This window comes from Oryzias latipes, chromosome 19, assembly GCF_053564925.1.
Source record: "Oryzias latipes strain Hd-rR chromosome 19, Olatipes_Hd-rR_3.1".
NCBI lineage: Eukaryota > Metazoa > Chordata > Actinopteri > Beloniformes > Adrianichthyidae > Oryzias > Oryzias latipes.
Genome location: NC_136255.1, coordinates 20997034 through 21022860, shown reverse-complemented (window position 1 = coordinate 21022860; position 25827 = coordinate 20997034). Strand labels below are relative to the sequence as shown.

The 25827-nt window shown below is 37.8% G+C and overlaps 1 protein-coding gene across 9 annotated transcripts in view; it reads right to left on the bottom strand.

Annotated features, from left to right (window-relative positions):
- The window catches only part of LOC101164350 (protocadherin-15), a 231851-nt gene extending 206292 nt beyond the window's left edge, over nt 1-25559 (bottom strand). For all 9 annotated transcript variants that reach the window (XR_013651529.1, XM_020711888.3, XM_078937477.1 and 6 more), the window contains exon 1: nt 25056-25559. The gene's annotated coding sequence lies outside the window, so the exon portion shown is untranslated. The remainder of the gene's footprint in view (nt 1-25055) is intronic.
- Nucleotides 25560-25827: the final 268 nt, after the last annotated feature.

Genomic DNA, 25827 nt, shown 5'->3' with positions numbered 1-25827 from the left:
ACTCCTGTCTACCCCTAATTTCTTTGCTAACTTCTCTCTTCTAGACTTTCCTCCACTCTTGTCATTCACGATTTTTTTTTAAATGCAAAGATGGGTTTATCTCCTTGTTGCCAGTCTTCCTGACAGTTTCGAGTTAGATTTGATATCTAAGAGTCAGAGTCTGACTCTGCTCGTTGCTGAATATGTGTAAAATTCTGCCTCTTGGCTCTATCTTTGCTTTCTTCTTCTTGATGTACAAACTACAGTCAGTCATCTGATGATACCTGCACTCAGTTGGAATCTCCACGTCTTTTCAACTGCATCTTCATTTAAATCGTGGTCTGCCTTCTCTGTTTGATCACCCCATTTCCTGGAAATATGTGTTCATCACCACAGGTATGCCTATCCTTTGTACAAAATCCAATAACACATGTCCTTCTACTTTTCACTGCTTGATAACAAACCATAATTTGAATATTTGGAATCCAGCTACTGGCAAAAATGGTTGCCAAACACTTTTTCTTGTGCAATCCTCCCATTTCTTTAGACTGTGAGAAACTGCTAGGAGCAAGTTGGCTCATGACTCCAGTGTACTCACTATTTCTATCAGGGGCGGAGCTACCCATGGGTTAATGTTAGTGTCATCATTGACAAAGACTAAGAAATCACCAATAGAAGCTTCTTTAAGCCTTGCAAAAATAACAAAAGCATTATTTTTAAATGAAATCTTGACCCCCTCAAGTTATTTGCTTCAACAATAAAACAATTTCAAATACATATTTCTGATCATTTTATTTGTAATGGCCATCCCCTCTGCTGTTTTCATTTCCCACCCTTCCAAAATTGTCTCTGTGTCTCCACAGTGATCTTCTAGCATTTTTGTCAAACCAGAAATAAAGACAAGCGTTCCTTTTCTATTCTTGAAAATTCCAGTTTAGGGGACCTGCCCAAGTCTAGTCAGTCAAAGACAGAGTACACCTGAACGGTTCGCATGTCTACCACGGGGCCACACACTGACACTCACACCTGAGGAACAGTTTAGATTCACCAAGCATGTTAATGAACCGTGGGAGAAAGCCAGCGTGCCCGGAGAAAACCCACACATGCATGGGTAGAACATGCAAACTCCATACAGAAAGTACCCAGCTTGGAGTTGAACCAGGGTCTTCTTGCAAAAGGATTTACCATTACAATGATTCTCTGCTGCTTTGTAACAGCTAATATCTTGGTTTGTCAAATATGGAAAATCCTGCAGCTGGTTAGAAAAATAATCAAAATGAAATCACAATTTCTAAAATTGCTGTTAAAATTTTATGAACAGTAGGAGTGGAAGTCTTGGTTTGGGTAACAAACTGCAAACTGTTTGCACGTCTGTGTCAGCTGCTCTGTCATCAACAGAACATGCTGTTCCCGCCACTGGCTAAGCACAGAGGAAAGAGCTGAGTGAATAAACCTCCACAGTAATGCTGGGAAATCTCTTGTGGGGGGAAATAAGGAAAAGACCAACCAATAAGTGGCCCACACCGTTTGGGACATCGATCAGAGAAAAAGTCACTTGAGCTGTGTGATAAGCATCTATTGACTTCTTCAAGTTAGCACCAAGAGGCCAGACTGACAGAACAATCTGCTGTTGGGCTTAAAAGCACTGTTTAGGTTGTATTTCTCTAAAGCAATCATAGTCATTTTGAAAGACAAAGCAAAATAATACAATGTTAGAACGAAAAGATGGAAAAGCATGTCAATAAAAACCTCTTATTGCCAAATCTCTTAAGCAAAGTCTGTGTTTATGGCTAAACCATGTCTCATTGAATAAATTCCTGAATTTTTCAATTTCAGCCTGCAGGCTTTTGATATCAATGCTGATGTTTCTCTGAACTCTGCAAAATTATACAAACAGAATAAGTAATCGCAAAATATGTAACACAGAGGCATGCTATTTTTTTAGAAACGTGCACTGTAAAAAATTCCAGGTTCTCATGAGAATTACACTGCTGCCACAAAAAAAGAAGGAATGATCAAATTTTGAAAACTGATCATTTATTGTTAGGTTCTTATTAATTTTGCAAGTAAGAATGCAATGAATCCATGCAATTTTTTGTACACATATAAAACAAATGCAATACTTATGCAATGTTCACAACAGCGCGAAAAATGCGTGTTCAAGCGACCATATTCAAGAAAAAGTGTATGTGCATTTTTAAGTCCGTTTTTAAGGTCTATGTACAAAACGTGCTGCCATTGAACACCCATTGACAGTTGAACCAGTTGAACTTTGACCAATCAGGACCTCAGATGTGCAGCGCCCTTTTCAAAACATCGAGGTACCAATCGTTGATTGATCATGAAGGATAAATTGATAAAAGCAGTTTGTATCCAGCCGGAATTACATGACACAAAGTTTTTCATATATACGAATGGAACTGTGAAAGAAAAAGCCTGAAGCAAGATTCGGACTGCTTTGATGCTAATATCGGGTAGCGACAGTTAAGTATGAACACCATCTGATAAAAGTGCCTTCAAGAATGCAACATCACATGCCCAGTGTGTATGTTGCATTAGACAAATTAACTGATGGAACCGAAAACTGATTTTTTGAAAACATAAACCCACTTTTACCACTCGATGTTTTTTTCTTAATATATTATACTTGTGCAGCATGTATGCAATATATCTTCTTAAAAATCCTTTTTTAAGCATCACAACTTGATTGTGACTATACCAATGACGCAGCATCCGAAGAACCAAAAAATGACCTCTTTCAGTAATTATCAGCTTTGTTTATGTATCAATAGCTTGTTGTCATGTCTAGAACCAATCAGAATCGGTTAAAAATCACAACGACAAGACAGCTTGTGGTCAGGCATAACTGCCTCATGTTAAAGTCTCTTGTGAGGCTAATGGAGCATTGTTCAAGACAATCGCATGGCTTCGCTGTAAGTGTCAGGAAGCAGAATAAAGTGTCTTAAGGCTGAAGACGTTTCTCTTCTGCTGCAACTTCAAAATGTTTCACCCCTCCAGAGAGGAGCAAAGATGCACCGACAGACGGGGAGAAACACACTCACAACAAAGGAGAAGGAGGAGAAGAGAGGGAACATGGAAATGCAGCAGAAACTCTCAGGAGATCAGAGAACAGGAGGGGAGGTGGTGGAAGGTAAAAAAAAAAAAAATGACAACAGGAGATTATGTCGGAAATAGGAAGTCAAGTTAAACATTTAGAAATTCTTGGCAGACATAAAATATACAGAACAAGGCAGACTTTGTTGCTTGGACCGGTTTTCGTTCACATCAACAGCCTCACTGATGTGGAGTGATCAAAGTGCATGCAGGGAAATGAGGACTGGAAAGCTAATGTAAAGCTAGTCTTGAAAAGACAAGATAACAAAGCCAGAAGAAATATTAGGAAAAACAGAATAAAAATGACTAAAAAACAGAGGCAAACAGAAGACAAGAAAAGATCATGATTACTGTATTTTCAACACTGTTTCTGGATGTAACAACTTAATAAGTCTCATAAGAAAACTTGTCTTTAACCGAAAACATTTCCCCATTTTCCGCCTGAGTTATACAGCTAAATCAATAAATAATGTTGGAGGGTGACGACTGTCACCATTGATGATCTTTCCAGATACACGAGTGGCCATATCTTCACACATTACGGTTAAAATGAAGGGCTTTTTCACAGTTGCGGGAGGCCAGTGAGGTGTTGGTGGCGTGTCTGCATCAACTGAAACAGCTGCAAGACCAGTAACGCACAATAAGTTCTTCAATTATGTTGGCCAATTGGGTTTACACCAACATTTAGCTGTTGTGGTTTTCTACTGATCTCAGAATGAGGAATTGTGTCATGCAAAACAAAAGTTATTTTCTCAAGATGACAACGTAAATTATCTCAAGAAAGTAAGCTGAAAAATAATATCAGACATTGCTATTTTGTTTTTATTTTACACTTTTAAGAACTACAAAAGCCAAGAACTCCAAACAGGTTTGGTTCTAACTTGTGTCCGTGTCATTGACATGATCCGTTTTGTTTATGTGATCTTCACGATATCGCCAGTCTGTTTTGTTCTTCTTACCTACTTTATCTACAAATGTTACAGAACAAAACTTTGGGGAAGTATTAGATTTTGATTTGACGACAATATTGGGCTTCAAAACAGCAAAGTTCATGTATGACCTGGATGGTCACGGTCTGCATTGTTGTATGTTTTTCTAGATTTTTTAAAATAAATTCCTCTTTTTGTCATTTTTGAAGATTTTTTTTTTTTGTTAGCAGTTGTTCAACATTTTTTGTTTTTCAAGCTAATTATTTTTAGCTAAAGCGAGACAATAAGGACACGTCTACAACTTGCATTACATAAACACTCTAGTTCAGTCTGAGACAAAGAGTAAGGATCTTATAGATTTCTGTGGCATTTATTTAAACAAAAAGAGAACTTTGGTTATTGAGAAATTGATCCGGTGTGTCTGGGATGTGCTGGTGTACTTTGTTGACGGTCCCTGCCTGCCTCTGCAGCTTCACATGAATAAACATCAAGGCTGTTAGAAGTTCTTTATTTTGTAGTTCTTATAAATACTAGAACGAAAAATGTGGGGAAAAATTGAATAAAAAATACCTTTTTTTAATACATGAAAAAAGTAGAACGAAGATCAAACTTTTTTTTATTTTTTTATTGAATGCAACAAGCTTTGCCCTCCGTCTTCCATAGATAGCTTAGACAGCTTAAGCCTTAGTCAAAACTGCCCTTACAAGTAGATGCTGGCTGGACAAACCTGTACGGGACATAGAGCAAAAATGTTCAAGCAAATTCTTCTACGTGCATGCTGTGGAAAGAAGGTTGTAGCGAATACTCTAAGCATGCAACAGTAAATAAGGGGGAAGTAGATGAGATGCAGACGTGCTGTACAAAATGTTTATTTTTTCCACCCTCCTTAACCTGCACACTGTGCAAGGGGCCTGTTAGTACTGTCGAAGGTATAAGTACACAATCGTTGCACGCAGCCTGGCTGTTGAAAATGAGGAATTTAATAATCAGAGCATTGTTTCTGTGGGCATCCTATAGGCTCTTATGTACCTGCACACCTCATGCGTGCAGCATTCACAGAGTCAGTAAGAAGCCAGCATGCACACCTCACTAACAAGTGTCCAATTGCGCTATAAGGGCAATGTACAACAGCACAACCCATGCATCTTAAGTGCTTGCAAGTTCCATTATCCTTACCAACACTTCACGATGTACTTTCCATGCACGACAATGGTACGTTCTAAGGGCCAGAAGGGAACTGCTAAACACACCTGCACTCCCCTTAACATGCAGACGCTACGCTCTACGGCCCCTCACGGGACTGGAAAACCCAAAACCTCCAGCACCGATATGGGTGCGAAGCTTTAGGTCATATTAACCCTTGTATTACCCTTGTATTAACCCTTACATTGACATGGTATCCCTACCATGACAAAGGTGTATAAAGGTGGAAAGATTTCATGTAATCCATGGACACCAGTGAGGTTCACAAAACATTGAAGAAAAAAGGTTCAGCGCACTGTCTAGTGGGTCTAGATGACCCAACTCCCAATGGTAAAGTGCCTAGGATAGCACAAGGGTTACACCCCATACAACATACCCTCTAAAAAGATATTTACATTTTGGTTATCAAAAAACTAAACATATTGTGTCTTTGAAGACTAACAAACTGCAATCCTATATTGCTGAATCAGCTGAGTAACAGCAGACATGTTAGTGGTGATTGTGCAAGCTGCTTACACAACATTAAATAAACACAAGACATTTTGAAGTAAAATAATTTAGAAAGACTGTGAATCAAACTCATCATACTATATCTCTGACCCAGTGGGACAGAAACATTATTGTACAGGATATAAAGATTTAAATCTACAAAATTATGACATAGTCTGGCTTGTTAGCAGAAACAGCTGACACAATTCAAGTTTCTGTATGAATCGGTTAATGTGAGTAAAGCGGAAATCATGTTTTTATTTCTCAAATACACCCTCTTTTGCATTTTAAATGGGTGTTTGAGATCTTCACTATTAGGACGTTTCTGACAAATCGTTTCCACTTTTACACAAAGTTGCGTTGAACAGGCTGTCCAATAAGCTAATGACTGGGCACTTTGCACATCATGTTCTGCCAGTCTCACTGAGTGTCACAGAAACACCAGAGGGAGTCAGGAAACGGTTCCAAAAAAATCTCACTTCCTCAAACTGCACCAAAGCCCTAAACTTTCTTTTTGTTCTCAGTCTTTGCTTGAAGTGCTTTCTTTCTCATTTTACATTTCAAAGTGTGCACAAAAACAGCAAAAGTCCTACTTAATAAACCTAAAATGATCCCCAGCATGTACAAAACATGCAGGATGGACATATTTCACAGAAGTGTCACGAAATAAATTGTAGGATTTGTTCACATCTGATTCTGCGGGCTTTTACTTTCTAAATGAAATCAGTCTGACATATTGCTGAGCTGGCGGAAGGTACCATAACGTAATGTTTGGACAACAGAAATATTTGTATTGATTTTTTTTTCCAGGAGCAAAAATTGAAGCAGCAATTCTGGACAAATTGAGTGCAGACAAGAAATGAGAACTTGAAGCAAGATGATGAAAGAAACAGAGGTCATTTAGGTGCAACATATTATTGGGTTTTGCAAGAATTTTTAGTCAAAACGTATCCGTAGCAAGAAAACGGTTCATACTTAGGGTGCATACGTATATTTTGTTTTAAAAAGTTAACTTACAAATCAATCGGTACACTGCATCTATACTTTTCTAAGGTTTTTCGACAATGATGTTTTAGCCATTTTTGAAAGTATATTTCATTGCACAAGTAAAGCTTTGGCAGAATTTTAATGAGGAAGATCTACCTCACTTCTAGGTAAGTGGGGATCTCCGGTCACTCACTCACACTCCACTCATTAATTAAGCCTTCACTCTAAACCAATAGCTAATTGTTTCTCAGCCAATCACAATTATATTTCTGCTTTTAACTTCAAGGACGTTTATTTCTCTACATTCTAGACCAGGAATTCAGGCCTTGGGGGGCCGCACTCCTGCATGTTTTCCAACATACCCTGCTCTGGCATGTTCCAATTGGCTGGACACACCAGAAACGGGTAATAAGTCATGAGTAGGGCTTGGATTTCTGGAAATCATTAAGACACACCGACCCCCGAGGCCTGAAGTTGACCATCTCTGTTGTAGACGGTTCTGCTGGTCCTCTTCTACCTCTAACTGCCATCAGCGTCTAGGCTCTGGGGTTTATCTATCCATGGTCCAATCTTATCCCATCAGGATAAAGACATCATCTACCCAGAGCCTAACGGCCAAAAGACTATGCACTACTTCATAAATGTTTTTGTATCATAAAGAAATCTTAATTATTTGCATTCCTAAGATCTCTCCTTATTGAAATGGAGGTAAAGAGTAATTTTAATCAATAGTCAAATACCTTGCTTCAAGCGCAATCTGCAGTAAAACCTACATTATAAAAATAGTTCGTATTTATTTATTTATTTATTTTTTAAATAATTCTTTAAAAAGCAGAAATCTACAAAAAAATTCCACATGTCCAAAATGTTACCCAAAATGTCAGTTAATGTGATTAATTGGTCTTTTTTCCTGCACTCTCATTTAGCCTCTCTTTCCAATTTTAGATTTTAAAGTCTACCAGAAAATGTTTATAGCATTTAATTACAACAGATGTCAGTTGAGACATTGTTTAAACTCAGATCTTCTTTTTTTTAGGACAAAGTCCTGCTAAGCTTTGTCTTTTTTATGTCTTTTTAGAGTCATTGCTGTGATCAGCCTTATTTCAACACACAGCACCCACTGCTTAGAAGTATTTAAAAAAACTCGGACAGACCAACAACATGCCACCTGCCCAGCACCTAATTGAGTCTGTTTGGCCATTTCTGCAGTGCAATTACAGCAGAGAAAGTAACACATTTATGTCTCAGGAGTAAACCAGACAAAAGCTTCACGTGGAATACACAATGGCCTTGCAAATAATAGAGTAGACATGCCGACCCAAACTACGCAAGCTACATGAAAACCATGCTGCAACCATAAAAAGATAAAGATGTGCTTTTAATGTGAAAGACTTGGGTGTTTTTTTTGTTTCACATCAAGAGACACTAAAAATATTGATGTACCGAAAATTCCTCATCAGTTCACAGGTTAATTATCAAACAAAAAGCTAAAAAAAATGGCATTAAAATAGTTGGCACACCTTTTGTGTAGGCCAATCAAGGTTTACCAGGCAATGTTGTTTCCAAAACTGTCAAATTTACAAATAAGTTGTAGCACCTAACTACGGTGTAAAGCTTTAAAAAGAAAAAAAAAATCCAAAATAGTCTGCAAATTGCAGATTTTCAAACCTGAACTGTCAGATTTTGTTTTTGATTTTGTTTTTCTGAGGTGGGGAGGTGCAAGAAATGTGACCATTTATAAAAAGTTGAACCAAATTAAGAAACTAGGAAGACTAAAACTGAATTAGTTTGTGTTACTATTGGGTTGCACTCTTGTTTCCCATTTGCAGCAGTAAACATGCACGTGGAAACTCATAAAATGTGAAGAAAAATATGCAGTGGTGACGAAGAAGAATCCCATACTGTGGGCGGGGTTAAACGTTGAGCTACTCCTCGATCTGCACACTGCAGCCAGGGGGAGTTGCTTGAACATCTGTTTCCGAACCCAGTATGAACTTGGCATTATACGGAGAATCCTTTCTTCCAAAGTTTGGCCCTTAAAAGTCACCACCCAGCTTATTTTCTTAGCCATCCTGGCTTATTATCAGGATCAGTTCAGTCAACCAGAATCTAGAATCACCTGATCAAGTAATTGGCAGCCGGTTGGACACGAATACCTGAAAAAGAAACTTTAGAGTGGTAGGTCTTCTGTTCAGCAGGTGTGTCCAACTTCAAGCCTCAAGAGCAGCATTCATTTTCTATCACTCACCTGGTACAGTCACAGCCTGTGGTTAGATACGTGTGCACTGTACATATCACCCTGTGATCTCAAAGGAGATGCTCTTGGAACACACTCTTTAGTGAGATCTAATATTCTTTATCAGTAGATGAGCTGCTAGACGGCAAAAACACATTTTATTCAGTCACTTTGTAGATAACAGACCAGGAAAACTCAGTCAAACCATGACCACTTATCCGCTGTTACTTCACACAATGTGGTGCGGGCAGCCTGCTTGCATGCGTGCTTGTCTGCACATGAGGTCTTATATCCACATGTCCCCATTCAAATGTGACGGAGTGAATAATGAGCCATGCTGCATGGCTAACATGGTGTAAGTAGATGTTAACTATGACAAATAGTGCTGTCGGTGGTGACCATGCCTGATCAGTCAGATAGCGCTCACCTCCCTGCCCCTCAATTATTTTGCAGTCTCAAAAGTAAGTGTACGGCAATAAATCTCAAAACACATTTCCTGTTGCTTTCTTCACCCACAATGCAGAGAAAGCTCCCGCTTTGATCCGATACAAAGAAAATACACACATTTTAAAAGAGAGAATCTCTTTTAAGGCAAGACATCAGTGATTTGCTTAATAAATCTTCCTGAAAAAATGATGACTGTACCACATGTTCGATTGGAAATGAGTTGGAGTGACATTTATTCTATACAATCATTTATATCATCTTTGATCCATGCATTTGGTAAACCCGTGTCGTATATGCCTTTCGTTTTGGTTCATGTTTTCTGCCCTACAGTTCATCATCATTCCACTAGGGGCAGTAGAAGAGCTTTTCCTGCTCACTTCAAAATGGCTGCTTCCGTGAAACCTCAAAAACACTGTTTTCAGGAAAAGTTAATTTTCAAAATTTTATGCTGACAATAACCGATTTAATATACTTCATTTTTTGTAAATAACTATGCTGTATTGAAAGAATGAAACAATTATTAGTTAATTCTTTATAACACCGTTACACCGCATGGATAAAATTTGAGACAGGGAGTAAATAAGGGGATTTTTTTCCTTTTGAGGTTTCATCAAATAAAAAAATCTTAATTATCTTTTCCGTGGTAAAAATAGAAAAATTAATGCAGCTTAAAAACTAATATTGAACTAATACTTTTAAGGTCATGTTACACATTTGAACATTTTCCACATGTGAAATTTGACTCTTCGTGATACATGCATACATAATTCATCATTCGTTGATGTGTGCAGATATCGAGAATTCAGTTTTGAGCTGTTCAAAACTTATGGTCGGTTGAGAATTACGCTGTCTATGCATATTCTAGGTAGTTTAAAAGCAAATAAAAAAGAAATCTTATGCTATTGTCTGGGATTTCTGCGGGATGCACAAATTTGTGCCTTTTTCCAAGACTGTTCCACGTCTGTCTAAAAGACTTTTCATGCATGCACCACTGATGTATAACATTAATATCAAGTATACGGCGCACGTCACATTAAAATAAAATAAAAAACACAAAACTTTTTTTTGGGGTTGTTTTTCACATCCATATCCTTGACATGCCTCTATTCTCAGATTTTGAGAGTGGTGATCTTCTGTGGTAATCCCTGAAGGTCTGAGTGGAATGATAACAGGTTCCTTCTGCTTAAATATATATTCTGGTTTAAATCAGTGAGGCATCTGCTGGGAAACAAAAGTCTTGCTTTACTGGAATTTCTTTTATGAAAAAACCAATTTTGGAAATACAGGTCTGTGATCTGGAACAGCAGGAAGACTTGGTCCAAACGTAGGTTTGTTTAGTTTCTTTTGAACAGAGACGTTCAGTCTTCCGTGTAGAAAATATACACATACATTTTGACAGCATTAATTGTTTTCTTCAAAATCCTTTAAGAGGAAATTTTGTATCAACTAAAACACGTTGAGAATTATTTTAAATTTCATTGGTTAATTTGGTTTATTTGAAGCAATTCCAGCAATAAAAGAAAAAGACAATAAAAATGAATATACATTGAGATATCACGTCTAAGACATTACATCAAAAATTGATACGAAAACACAAAACATGTTGCTAACTTTTTACTATAGTGTTGCCTTTCATAAATAGAGATGAGGATTTTGACAATTAATTGATTATTTGTTGTTTTTGTTCAACCAGATCAACCTGTCTGGGGAAGGTTTAAAATCAAATCAAATGGATCTATACCCTTTAACCCTGGAGCCCACAGGGTCAAATGTGGCCACTTTTTTTTTTCTCGTTTGTCATTTAAAAAAAACAAAAACATTTTTATTTAAGAATTAATATTTTTTACAATAACAAAACTGTTAGAATAGTTGAATCCCTTCATTTGTAATGGCTTTCCACTCTGGTGTTTTGCCACCCTCCCGCTAACACCATATAAAATGTTCTAGCTCCGCCCCTGAGGTCAGTGAATCGGATCGTTTAAAGTGAACTAATATCGACTATGAATCGTATTGTCAACCACAAATTATATGAATCGAATCGTTAAAAGGAATCGTTCCACCCTTTATGGACATATTTGCAGTTGTAGTACACATACATGACTCATTAAATCCATCAAATATTATTGACAAATAGAGTTGATTAGTTTTGCTTGGAAATTGTTAAACATTTCCTCCGTAAACAACTTTTTGATTGTATTAAGGATGTTATTAGAGAATAATTACTGGATTGCATTTAGTGTCGCGAAGAACAATTCTACAGACTGATTTCACGATTTTGATCAAACAAGAATTCATAAATGTAAGATTTGTGTTGCGTAACCATGAATGAGTTCAGCAGCTCTCTGAAAGGCAAAAACCTAATCCTTAAATTTGATGTTTCTCATTTGAATCCTGGCTTCTATATTGGAAAGTATATATCAGAGGTTGGAACTCGAGTGCTGATCGGTTAGTTTCTGTTCTCACTGTGGATGTAATCTGTTGGGTTTCTGAAGAGAAAAAAAAAAAAAAAAAGCATGAAACTCACTCTGAAAGCTTTACTCTAGTCTGTACTCCCAAAGGATCAACTGCTGTTTCGAGCTGACTTTCATTAGTCAACTCTGTCCAACTTGACAGGAGTCTTTTTATGCTCCACCTCTCAGCCTCTTGGTAGCTCTTGTTGGCAGTAAAGTCAACTGCAGACAGATGAAGGTCCACTCAAATGCACAATAGAAAAATGATGCCAGCGGCTGAGGAGCTGTAGGAACAGATGTAAAGTAAATGGACTCTGAGCAGGAGCAAAATCAAATAATACACTGCAGCTTGGGTGAATTTTTCCCAGGGTTTAAGTTCATTTGTGTATTTTGAGGCATACACTTTTTCTTGGTATGGTATTAAATTGCATGTACACTAACTAAAATAAGCATGCGGTTTGGAAGCCTTATATTGGGCTCCATGTAAAATCCAAAAATTGGTATTTGTATTTTTTTACTGAAAAATAATGATTACACGTAGTAATAATAATGTCAAGAAAAAGGTCTCCTCTTCTTATATTTTTTCTATATGTTCTAATTGCACTAATTATTTTCTGAAATGGATTTGATACATCTGCCTGCTGTCATTTTTTTATTCTATTATTCCATAATTAATGCTTGAGATAAACTAATAAATAAAATCAAATATATCAAATGATGACATCTTGTCACAAAAAAGTCAAAATCTTACAATAAACTGTGTTGAAATAGCGTGTAACAATCTTGCGAAAACATATATATAGGTCTTACAATTGTCCCAGGACATTACAAAATGATTTTAGAAGATAATAATAATAAATATTGGAAGACCACATTTCAGTCCAAATGTGATATTAAATTAGTCTAAAGAAGAGCACAACTATAGCAAAAATAGCAGTTTACATTAAAAAAACAAACAAACAAAAAAAGGTTGAAACTGATATTTGAAGAGAAATCCCACCACATCCTCTTTAATTAACATGACTTTTACGCCAACAGGGTTTACGTCTGTCAACAAGCTATATTTATTTTTTTAGGATAAACGCTTTGCAAGTTCAGTGTAAATACTGAAAAAAAAAAGTAATTTATGCTGTACTATAGCTTAGTCAAGGCACTTGATGTCACTTAACCACAGCCTTGTGATTTTTTACCGGCCCCCAACTGTTACAGACAAACATGAAAGACAGACCCGCCTGTGTTTTCAATTCACATGAAATATTAATATAGTCAGAGTGTCAGCATATTGTCATCAAAAGGCACCTTGCATATCTGAGAGTTTACGTCATACATTTATATGTAAAAAGATATTCCTGATGTCCTGGTTTGAGAAGATGAACATCATTAGAATGATAGAACTACCTTTTCAGTTACATAGATTGTTTTTATATTTGTTATAAAAAGGTAAAACTCAAGTCACAGATGTTATTAAAGGTAGACTGTCCTGGAACTACAGGATAAGTCTGATTTTGGGACTCTGAGCTTTACCTTTTTCCTCCTTCAGGATCCTTACGGTAACTGAAGGGGAAAAAAATCATTAAATTTTTTAAGACATTGTCAATAGTTTGGTGACTGATTTTGTTTGAAATGGAATGTTTTAAGAAAAATCATGTTAGAAGAATATAACCTTGCATTGCGTGTGATGCCTTCTTAGTAGATTTTGAGAAATGCAAATATTGTAAATTCTACAATTCCATTACATTTTCAAGTCCTTCATGTTGCAGTCAACTGGCCACATTAAAGCCACAATAAAAAAAAAAAATACTATGAACAAAAATTGGATCAATATACTTTCTTGTTAGCACCAAAATGTTTCTATTGCGAAGCAGATATCTTCTTGTAAGCACTGGTTTGTTTCTCGTCTGCACCACCAGATACTTTCTCAAAAGTACCAGATACTTTCTTGTTAGCACCAAATGTTTCTATTGCGCATCAGATACTCTCATGTGCATCAGTTCGTTTCTTACACGCACCAGATAGTTTTTCGTGAGCACAAGAAACCAGTTCAATTTTTTGTATGCATGTCCCTTTAGGGGCCTCGTACAAAACAACCAACAACAAAAAAACAACAACAAAGAAATACATATCTATATATAAATATATCATATGTAAAGATATTCTCACAAAAACCCTAAAAATATCATATAATGTTTAATAAAAAACTTGAATATATCAGTAAAAAACAAATAACTTCTGCTTATCAAAGATTAATATTCTCTATAGTGTAAGCTCATTCTGTTAGAAGAAAAGAGGGGGATAGACAAATTATGCAATGACAACAAATTAAAGTGGATTGAAAAACTGGTATGTTATCATGCCTGAACAGCATGACTATGTGGGTTTCTGAGCTGCTTTAATTTGCTTTATACATTTGCTTGAAGGGAATAAAAAGAGTAAATGGAGTGGGCTGTGCTGGAGGTGGGTTTTAAGCTGTAAGCTATTAGTAAACACTTTATTGTGCCTCTGATGTCGAGGAATTTTGAACAACAAAATCCTTTTTTAGTTTGAGCTAGGTGATTTTGATTTTACCTTTTAAGTAAGTTAAAAATGTCAGGAAAAGTGGCCACATTATTTTTCTTCCTCCACCAGTGATAAAATAAAAAGAATAAAATGACCTGTATGAATAAAGCACTTGTGCCTCTGACCAGTATGCGTTTGCAGTGGTTTCGGTGCCTTGCCCGATGACGCATCAAGACAAGGTTGTTGCGAGGATCAAGTCACCAGTGTTCAAACGCTGACCCGACCTCTGTGAGCCTGCATGAATTATTTCCGTTCTGTTTGTCAACACCTGCCCCATCAACCACTGTGTGTTTGAATGCTGGAGGGTTGGTGATGAAGAATGAAATTGAACTGAAATTTTGAATTGCTTTGCATAGCAGTGCTTCACATGATTTCATTTTTTATTTGAATACTGCACTGAAGGATCCAGGGTCATTGCACACAAGTGTTACCTGTATCATTGAGGTTTCTCATGAAATTTGAATCCATTTCACTTCAGCTTTATCACACATAAGTACGGCAGGTGTGTGCAGGCAAGCACTCAATTGTTAAGGCGAGGCCAGTGATAGCCGTAGAAGTGGGAAGCATTATTTAGGCTCTGTTCATTGACTGCTCTATGGGGAAAAAAACTTTAAACTGAAGGTGTGCAGGAAAACATATAGCACCTGCCGGAAAGCAAGAACAAGTGATGTGAGGGGTGAGCTCCATCTGCCAGAAGCAGGCTCTGAAGATGTCATCCAGCACGGAAAGCGGGAGTCCAATGATTTCCCAGCATGCGTTTATAGATTTAGTAGGATTTTTCCATATGGAGTCTGTGCAGTTTCCCCACCATGCTGCCATACTATGAGCTGGAATGCTCTTAAAAGTGCGGTGATGGAATGCCTTGGACCCCCTTAAGCACCACTTAGGATTTTACTGCAGAAATCTGTAAACAGAGCAAACACTGCAAAGCTTTTTCCATGCACGGCCATCGACTGTATATGAGAACTGGACTAAATGACCCCTGCTGCCGACATCCCATAGACTTCTAGAGAAATAAACAGCTATTACTCTGTCATTTTTCTCAGAATAACCGTTCCTGCTCTGCTACTTTTTAAAAAAAAGGTTGTTTCTATTTTTAACTTATTTTTGTGTTATATATTTTTCTTAAGTTCAATTTATTGAAGTTATAAACTGACCAATCAGTGGTCAATAAGTAGTCTTATGCTGAACGCTCAAAACGTTTGACAGATTCCCTCGCTTTCAAGGGCAACGCCTGTGGACTTCCATCAAGCTCACTTCTGACTGGTGTGAGTGGTTGCCATGGAAACATTAACTCCGTCCGACTCGGATCAGTAAAAGCTTACTGAGGGTTTCTGGTTCCGCCATACAGCGGTCTGAAACACACACACACACACACACAAAAATAGCGACTGAATTGACTTCATTTCACTGGAGCCAGAAGTAACCTATGGGTGATGTCATACTCACTTGGTCCAGTTCTCATGGACAGTCACATTTTTAAAAACTACAAGCAAAAGAAGTAATCCATGCCCTGTCCACTGACTTTAAAAAATTCGTTTTTTTTGTCAAATACTGTAACTTATTTGTTTTGAATGCATCTTGTTTATAAATCACTTCATGCTTCGTTATGTTGTGTACTTTGGGGTCACGGAAGGTTTGGGGCATTGTGTGTGTCTGAAGATCTGTTCATATTGTATATAGTATATATAAAGTTTGATTTGATTTTATATAGGCATATTTTGGATTATAGGAACTGTGAATACAAAGGCTCTGTCCTAATGCAGCTCCCTGCATGCCATATAGAAAACTGTTCAGGCTATTATCAGTAAAATGTTCAAAAGCTCTCATCTGTGGAAAAAACTGTCATATGCTGCCACTAAAGTGACATTAATTCCCTGAAGATCCAAGAATATTCAATCAGGACCCTGTTAAAACTCTCTTTGCACAGCTTAGAAAGTAAAGCTTTGTAGACTGAATCTGTCTTCAGCTCACATCAGAGAACACATCGAGCATCCTGTCTCATTCATGTTCTGTTACAGAGTTTCATCAACCTGCAGATTCCATCAGTTCTGTGGTTATTTTTTATAGCAAGAATCTGCAATCTTTCAAAGAACGTTTTCTTTTTACTCGGATTTGTTAAGGTAATTAATGAAGGACATACATTGGAACTTGGACTCTCAAATGGAAAATACAGTAAAGACTTTCCTAGATTTTTCAAAAAAAGAATTCTGTTTGTCAAGAAACTGACTTATTTTTGCCATAAAACTAAGCTTAAGGGGCAATTTAAGTCTACTTTTTTGTCTTTTCTCTTGATTTGTGTGTTAATGTAGAGCAGATTTATGCTTATAATGAAACAGGTAAGGAAAGGCTCCACACCTGTCATTAGAAATTATTTAAAATTGCAAATGTCATAACTATACTTGTGCATTTTGTGTCCACCTTCAAGAGAATACTGACATACTTACATTTTCTCAATTTTGCAACTACCAATATATCGCTATTCACCCATCTTTTGTATTGCGTATCATGCCAAAGGTTAACTGTACTTAATTGTTTAGTTCAAGGTAAAAACTGAAGAGAGGTTTCTAAAGTTGAAGTAAAAACTATACAATCATCATCTCTCTCTCTCTCTCTCTCTAATATAGAAAATAAGGAGGGTGGTGTCAAAGTACGTCTTTCATTACAATTAGCTTTTTATTTTGTTTTTAAGGTTATTTTAGTATGTCAGTTTTTCGTGAATTATTATTTTATTAGTTAAAATCTGCTTGTTGACCGTTTTTAAAAGTTTGTAAAAAACACTACCAGACTGTAAATATCCTGAACTCAGCACAAAATAAATACATGGATCTCCCAAATATCATCGTTAAAATGTTAATGAAGCCATCTTATTAGATATTTCCAAATCTTAGAGTGCTGTCCTCAAAGTTTAGGATTTGGTTAAACCTCTTTTCCACAGGTAACTTGCAACTCCTGCAAATATATAAATGCAGAACTAATTTGGACCTCCAGTTATTCATGAATATAATTCCATTTTTTGGACCTTGGTAATATCTTGCCAACTTAAAATTGTCAGTCTGAGGGAATAGTGAGTGAAAAAGGTACATGCGGAGAGCAGGAAGAAACGGAGAGGGTGGAATCAGTTTGATGCCCAGAACTGCACAGACGCGTTGATTAAATGCTTCTCCTAACTCACAGGAGCCACTGATAAGACCAGTGCAGAGTGTGTGGGTGTGTGTGTGTGTGTGTGTGAGCATGTGTCTACATTCAAGGTTCTGAATGTAAGCGGTGTCTGCACATGTGCACGCACAAGAGCGAGCATGGATGTCTCAACACCTATTCTCCTGTGTAAACATGCTGACCTGGCAAGGCATCAGTAGACGCTTTGAAGTTGGCAATGGCCGCAGTAATCTCCCTCCCTCCATCTCTGTAAAGTCTCACACACCAACTCAGACACAGATACGCCACTGAACCAGAGGCCAGACTTAACACCGTCGACCTACTTTTAGCTTAGCATGTGGGATGGTTAGTGGTGAACAGACGACCACCCGTGGTACTGAACCAATTCCTTTCAATCAAGGTGTTAGGTGCCCTCTAATCCTAAGTTTCACCATTATTTTTGTGTTGTCTTTTTTTTACAGTTTTTGTAAAGGCTGATATTTTTTTTAGAAAATATCAGAAAAGTGTCCTCAGGCACAGCAAATATTAATTAAAAACTGCAATAAAACTTTCTGAACAGGACAACTCAGAGAAAGGTTTGCATGACACATTGCATGTGAGGGAAGGATTTAGCTATTAAGCCACCCTCCAGCCTCCTTCCTGCCCCATGCTGCCGTCCTACTGTGACCGTCTGATTCTTGGATTCTTCAGTAGCGCAGGCACTCGACGAGGGCTGTTGACACGGGCCTGGGGCCTGGTGATGACCAGACATTAATCTGGTGATCCCCACCGGCCACCTTGGGTCCAAATGGAGAGACAACATGGATGCTGCACAAAACTCACCATGGCGTTGATGGCACCACAGTGACTTAGAGACCTGCATCTTGACAAATTGCGGTTGATACTGAGCAGAATACGAAGAAGACAGTACACTGTGCTTCCTTTTCTGGCATGTTGCCTAATTTGTGCTCAAAATCTGAGTTGAGAATGCCCAGTGGTGCCGAATGGCCCCACCTTTTATGTACCCTCGGCTACTGGGCAGCCAGGGCCACTTGATATGGACAGCTGCCATCTGAAGACATTTACACATTGTCCAATCAGAGCTGCTGTTAGCCAGTGATCCGGCTGCTACCGCCATTTGGGCGCCAAGCTGTGACCTGACTTCATAAAGACGTCATCCTCACCTGACTGACTACCACCTGACTGCCACAGTCTCCATTAATGGCTGCGCCAACAATTAAAAAAAAAAAATTAAATCTCGAAGTTTCTGCCGAAGCCTCCCCATTGCGCAGTGGTAGTTGTATTTTTGACCGACACATTACACAACGCAAAAACTTTGAGAACAGCTGACTGAAATTAATTGTTCATAAAATTAAAATGAATTATTTCAGTTATTTAAAATTTTCAGTTTGTCATCTTTTAGACTGTCGGAATAGAATTTTTTTCTATATTACACTCTATATTTTATATATTCGGTGATGTATCTCACATATTTTTAGTGTTAGTTATTTTCTTTATAGTCACATTCCCCTGTAAAATAAAGACCACGCTGTAAACTAACTAAATAGGTCAAATGGTTGATAAGTATTTCTAGTCGGTTGTTCCTCTATATAACAAATGCTGCATTGTCTGTGGGACATTTTTTCCCCCCCGTGTAAAAAAAGTTAAAGCCCCTCTGATCAGATAGAAAGCTTCTTAGGGTATTAAACCAGGAAAAAAGGGGGCTATCAGAACTTTTACCAAACAGGATTAAAACTGACTCCGTTTAATCTCACCCTGAGATTCAAACACTCTGGGGACCCTTTTTCTCATTTAGGCAGCAAAATTGAATTGAAGCTATAGTGCATTGAAATTTGACATTTATTTTCATTAAGGAATCCAAACTTGGCATGGATCTTAATCTGCAAGCAGCACTGTATTAGGTACGTAATAGCTTTTGAAAATTCAAAATGGCGGGCTATTGCTGGGGTCAAAGATCAACAAAACTGCGGTTGTGGTTGTAGACTTGACCTGGTGGCACGTGTGTGAAATTTCACAAAGAATGCTCTAACAAATGATTTCTTTTCACATATGGTGGGTAAATGTGATAATCGCAAAATTTCAGACTTTACCACAAAATGACCCATAAAAATTGGATAACCTTTTTGGGAAATGCCCAACAGGTGTTTTTAAGTTTAGTGACTGAATTCTGAAACGTTTATGTTTTGAGCCCGTTTCATTTTCTGATTGTTTCTTCTGCTGGGATGTCTTCATTTTTGGGGCGAGGTCGTTCGCCATGCCAAAAATACATTTTACAGAGTACTAGGTACGTCCAAGTTACAGTAAGTTTTTGAGTATGTGGCAGGGGCATCAATTTTGCTCCAAGGTACATAAAGAAAAAAGAATTGCGAAAACAACCTGGAGTCAAGGACAGCTGTGGGGCATAAAGAAGTTGGACAGTAAACAAAATTTGGTTAGAAACAAGTGTCCCAAATGTGTTCTCGCACATAAATATGTTTGAAATAGCAAATAAAACAACTAGAAAACTGGAGAAAAATGGAAGCAACCATCGTTATATAAATGAAAAGAAATGCAGGTATGAAAACAAATTGCAAAGATCAACTGATAGTCTTATTTATGTCAATACTGTCGCTGGAAAATAAATCAATTACAAGATAAACAAGCAGGCACTGTAATATGCATTTTATATCAGATTAGAATCCAGCAAAGATGACAGAGATCGCTTCACTACTGAGACCCAGAAGACATTTTCAATAAAAATAAGACGTGTCTGTTTCATCTATGACTGGTATGTTTCCATGTAAATCTTCAACGCCTGTTCTGCTCGTAGAACAGTATACTAATGCTTGTGCCGTCAGGTTTAGTTTAGCCCCACGTGCTCTCACATCTGACAGAAACATGAAAAAGTTTATAAGCCCAAAGACCTTCTTTAGTTAGGATGCAGCCTGTGTTGTTTACAGAAGCCTGACTAACTTGGTAAGACGTGCCTGTGCAAGCTTCTTGTGAGCATTAGGACAAATGTATTCCTCCCAGCAGAGGTGCAACAACAACCATCTGGTAATACATGAAAGAGGAATGCGACTACAAGCTCTTCTAATCAGGTGGTGCAGTCAGCAATGGACAGAAGAAAAACACTCATTTGTTGATGCAAAAATGGTCTCCGTGGGGTTAATGGACAACAATCCTGAAATGATTGGAAAGAAAGAGCGCGCTTTTGTTGAAGATAGAGCATTGGCTTCATCTCTAAGGGCTGCACTCAGACAGGAACCACAGAACTCAAAAGAACTCAGCCAGCTCTCATGAGTGAGCCTAATTCCTTATGACATGTCTCTAATAGGTAGTCTAGCCACTGGGTTGATGGTGGCAGGGGGCAAATGCAAACTGTCTAAGGTGGGAACAAAATATGCGAAAGGATAAATAAAAGTATCAACTGCAATAAGAGCTTTATTTTTCAGGCAACAAAGTGGGATTTTGTAAAAGAAATCATTAGTTTTGTTATAGTAAGACATTGGATTGCCTGCACTTTGAAACAAATGCTACACATCATCTACACACAATTAACTTTGCAGTTTTATCATGACCTGAAATTATTGCAAGGTCAAAGCCAACTAAAGATATATCCTGCTTACAGCTAGTTTAAATGCATTTCCAACTTAGTCACCCAAACAAGGTCCTGGTATTCCTGGTTTTCTTGCTTACCTTTATCAGTTGATGTCAAACTTGCTTATTTGATTCTTTTCTCAAGTGTTGCGTTCATTTAAAAGATGTTTACTGTGTTGGTCGCTGTACAATATGTGAGATTACGTCCCGCAAGGGGTAAAGCCAAATGATCAAATGATGGGTGTTGTCAGCCTAACAGTTGAACTGAAAAGATAAATTCAATATAAAGGTCATGTCAAACAGCCACTGTGTGCATTTGGCGCATTTTCCATGCATTACATTTCAGTCTTTCATGATAAGTGCGTGATTGACGTAATTAATAAGGGCTTCTTGCGTTCGTCATTTGTCGATGTCCGCAGATGTCCAGGTGTTCTAGTCGATGGTGCTGTACGTGAATTTGGTTTTAAGTTGTTAACAACTTTTGGTTGGTTTAGAATTATGCAGTTTATGTGTATTTTACATAGTTTATATGCAATTTTTACAAAAATTGAACACAATTGTGCTTATTTTTGCAAGATGCAGATTTGTGGCTGTCGACGACTGTTCCACGTATGTTTAACATACATTTTACACATGTACCACCAAACACATGCAATATGCAAATCATGAATGAATTGCAAATAAACAGCACAATAATCCCATGTGGTTCATGTTCTACGTTTATTTGCATGTTCTTTGTGTGGTTTATTTGTACTTCTTCCATCGTTTTGACGTGGTTCATTCGTGATACATCTGCAAAGATTTTACTTAATGACAACAACTTTTCTCACTTTTTCCAAATATATTCACATATGACCAATTTTCATTCATGCAATACATGCAAAATGCACGTAGTGGCTGGGTTCTATGGCCTAAAAGCATTGCATTTTGGAAAGTATCTCAACACAATAGAAAGAAATGTTTCCTCTGAGGTTACAGATAGATGATAAAGAAAAACAATGAGGATGTTTTCCCATTTGATTAAGCAAAAGAGTTAAACACTACATCATCAGCGTAGATGTGTTGACTTGTTCCACAAAGTCAAAATGCATAGAAATCTTTTTTGTCACAACTTCAACTTGAAGTGTTTTCTAAAACTTCCAGGGACAGCTGCAGTTTGATGAGTGTTGATGGGTTTGCGGGCGAGGATGTGCATAAATCTCCAGATGTTGCTGGGTTTGGGAAATGATTGACGAGGTCATGGAAGATAATTTACTATCAACTTTGATAAGGTTTGACAAACTTTTAGTGCTTTAGTCAAGCAAAAATCTGTCACACACTGGATGCAAACCTCCAACACACAGCACATTTAAAGGGTCCTGAATGCACTTCCACAGAGGAAGAGGAGTTCATTGATTCAGGGAGTAGTTTTCTCAACAGGTTCTGGGATTGAGGAGATGAAGATATGATGATGAAGATAACATGTCACTGCAGTGGTGCATAGACGTTACTGACAGTGCCTCTGAATTGGTAAAGGTAGGTGGCCGTCCACTTATGTGAAATAAGATCTGTTAAAGTCTGTAGCAGAGAAACAAAGCAGGAAATATGACCAGTAGTTGAACCTTTGATTGAGAACAAAAAACAAAACAAAAACATTTTCATTTAATTACGGCCATTGATCCATTGGGGTGCTCTTAATAGATTTCTCCAGGGGTTAAAGATGAGTTTTCAAACCAAGTCACATCTTTCAAGTATTTGGAGCGGATGTAAAAATAATTTTAAGGAGACAACTTTTTGGTAACTGGATAGGCTCCAGAAATCTGTACTAATAACCCTGCTGTATGCAAGATCGGGTAGTCCAAGAAAATAATTTTGTGTTAGAAAAAGGGCAGCATGCTGTATCTAAACATTGGTATCTCAAGATATTAAATATAAGGAAGAGGCACTGCCAAAAAGAATGATGGAGGGAATATTTGTGCTACAGTAAATTCAATTCCTGGAATTCCTGGAAAAGCTTTTGTATCCTCCGGAAGTTTCTAGAAGTGGACGGGAAGGGGGGGGGGATATCAAACTTTATTAGACTTTATGCTTGGATTGTTAGACTGACAACCTAACTTTGGATAAATGAATAAATGAAGGTTATGATTAACATTAATATCTTGAGACGATAGGATCATATTTAACAAAAAATACTTAAATCTCTGTTATCTCAATAAAATGCATACATTGCTTGAGATTGATTCAACCAAATAATTGTTGATGAAAAACAGTAGAACAAAATATGAAAGAAGCTCATTCACATAATAAAAACATGTAACGCATACCAAATGAGTTAGCTTTTCAAAATAAAAGTACACAGTAAAAGTAGAAATGTTTGAATCAAACTAGTTGGTTTAAGACTGTGAAACCTTGGATAATTAGGTTTCACATCTGTTAGGTGCAAAGAATCTTAAGGCCATCGACTGAAAAGCTTTACAACCGAATATCAGTTTCTTAGTTGAGATTTTTCTCAAGCAAGAAGCAATCACATAATGTCATTATTATTGAAACAAGACACTAACAACCTATTACCTTTTTATCAAATTATCTGTTGGCAACAACGCAATTTCCCCATTGTGGGATCCATCCATCCATCCATCCATCTGGTTTTAAGACATCTGTTTTTATCGTTTATGTCTAACTGACATGTTCATTTTCTATGCGTTTCGGTAAAAAATGTGATCCAGTGTGTGTGCCATTCAGGGTCCAAACTTAATGGGTTAAACACCTTGAAAAGCACACAAAGTACAATAATTCTGGTAGCAGAAATTCATGCGTTCCTAAATTATAGATTTCTTTAAACACAGAATTACCCTAAATTTATAGAAGCTTTCCTAAACATTTTTTATCCTTAAAAGTGTCGGTGGGTCAAAAAACTCAGAGACTCCTGTGTGACCAACAGGTTTTGACAGTAAAAGTATTCGACAGGCCCCAGGTTGACCAAACCCATTCTGTCTTTTCAAGAGCTCTCATTCCATTCAGCCAACATACCTCACATGCAGCCACAAAGCAGAATCCCACTTGCCAATGGGTGATCCAGCCTCATTTCTTTTCAACATGCATTAAAAGTTATAATGAAGTTCAACATAAATTTATAGGAGAGCAAGGATCAAGAAAAAAAAAAGCCATTAAAGCCAAGACACCAACCTCCTGTCACCTCTGACTTTCTCCCCTCTCCATCCCCCCTCTCTCATGTAGGTGACAGCTTGTGTAATTTAAACTAATCGGATGACTCCCTCTCTCTTCATAATCCCACTCACGAAGGCTGCTGGGGGGATAACCTGCTTTTACAGAGACCAGGGCTGGAGACCATGCAGCTTATTGAGACGTGGATGATCTCCAAGTACTTGTTGAAAATGAACCTCAGAAAGGAGCAACTGGTTACAAGCAACTTATATTTATAGGAAAAATACTTTTGGGCCAATTTGAATACTATGTAGCAACGTTTATGACGTTTACAAGAAAGTCAAGTGAAGAAGGTTACATAAAAAAATAATAAATCCTCAAGCCGATTTTCAGTCAGACTTTATCAGTCCGATCACAGCACAGGGGTGTTAATTTATAGATCGAGGTCATGAGAACTTGTAGATAAACATTGTACAGGACTGCCAATTTAGGACGTGAAAGACGGTTTCAGCACCACGGACAGCGCATTCTTCAAATCCCAGGGAAACATCAAAGAAGGTTCCCAAAACTGCACTAAAACCTGCTTTATAGTTATTGCAGCTCTATTTTTTGTATTTTAACCCTTAAACTCTTTACAAACTTGCATTTTTTTTTTCAAATAAATAAAACAATTTTAACTTAAATTGAGCTTGAAAAAAAGGGAACAGATATTGAAAAGCGAGGTCACTCTTGACTCGAAAGACTAATTCATTAGAGAAATACCGGCTCAAGCGGGAAGCTTACCGTGTTATCCTCACCGAGGCCATATGTTGAACATGCAAATCTACTTTTCCACACACTGTTGCTGTCTCTGGGCCGCGTTAAAACACAAACCGCCGATGGAAATCCAAGAAATAACATCCACACAACTCATCAACTCAGTCAGCCCCCACTTCTTCTTGAGTCTCTTTTCTTATTTCTTTACTCGGGCTTCAGTATATTCCGCTGTCCAAGACGGGAAAAGAAAGCATTTCACGGATGAGGTGACATTGGTTTGGTCCTCACGAAGTCAAAAAGGAGCAGAAAAAAAAGAAAGGATCCTCCTCAGAAGTCTTTAGCCTCAAAGCTCACTCAGAGGAAGCGAGGAGGAGCAACAGTGAATGCTGTTCTCTCCTGCTCCCCCAACTACACAGTGAGGCGGAGAGGGAGAAGGAGGCGACATGAGCTGAAGGAATAAAAAGGAGGGGGGGGGGGGATGCGGACTCAGGGAGGGAGGTTTTGTCTTAAAGTATCCCCGCCTTTACCGCAGGAGCAGAGAGCGGCAGACACGGAGATCGCTGCGCCTTAATCTAATTACGAGGAGAAAGAAAACAAAAAGAAGACGCACGGATTACCGGCTGCTATTCGCTCAGTGTCTGCTTTTTGCGCCCCACGGCGGGCAGGAAAGTAGATGTGCACCTCCGTCCAAGTGCAACCAGTCGGTATAATTCACTCATAAAACATGTACATGTGTAAATTCACATGTACAATTTTCGGAGCGCAAAGATTTTCGGTAAAACTTGAGAAACATGTTTTT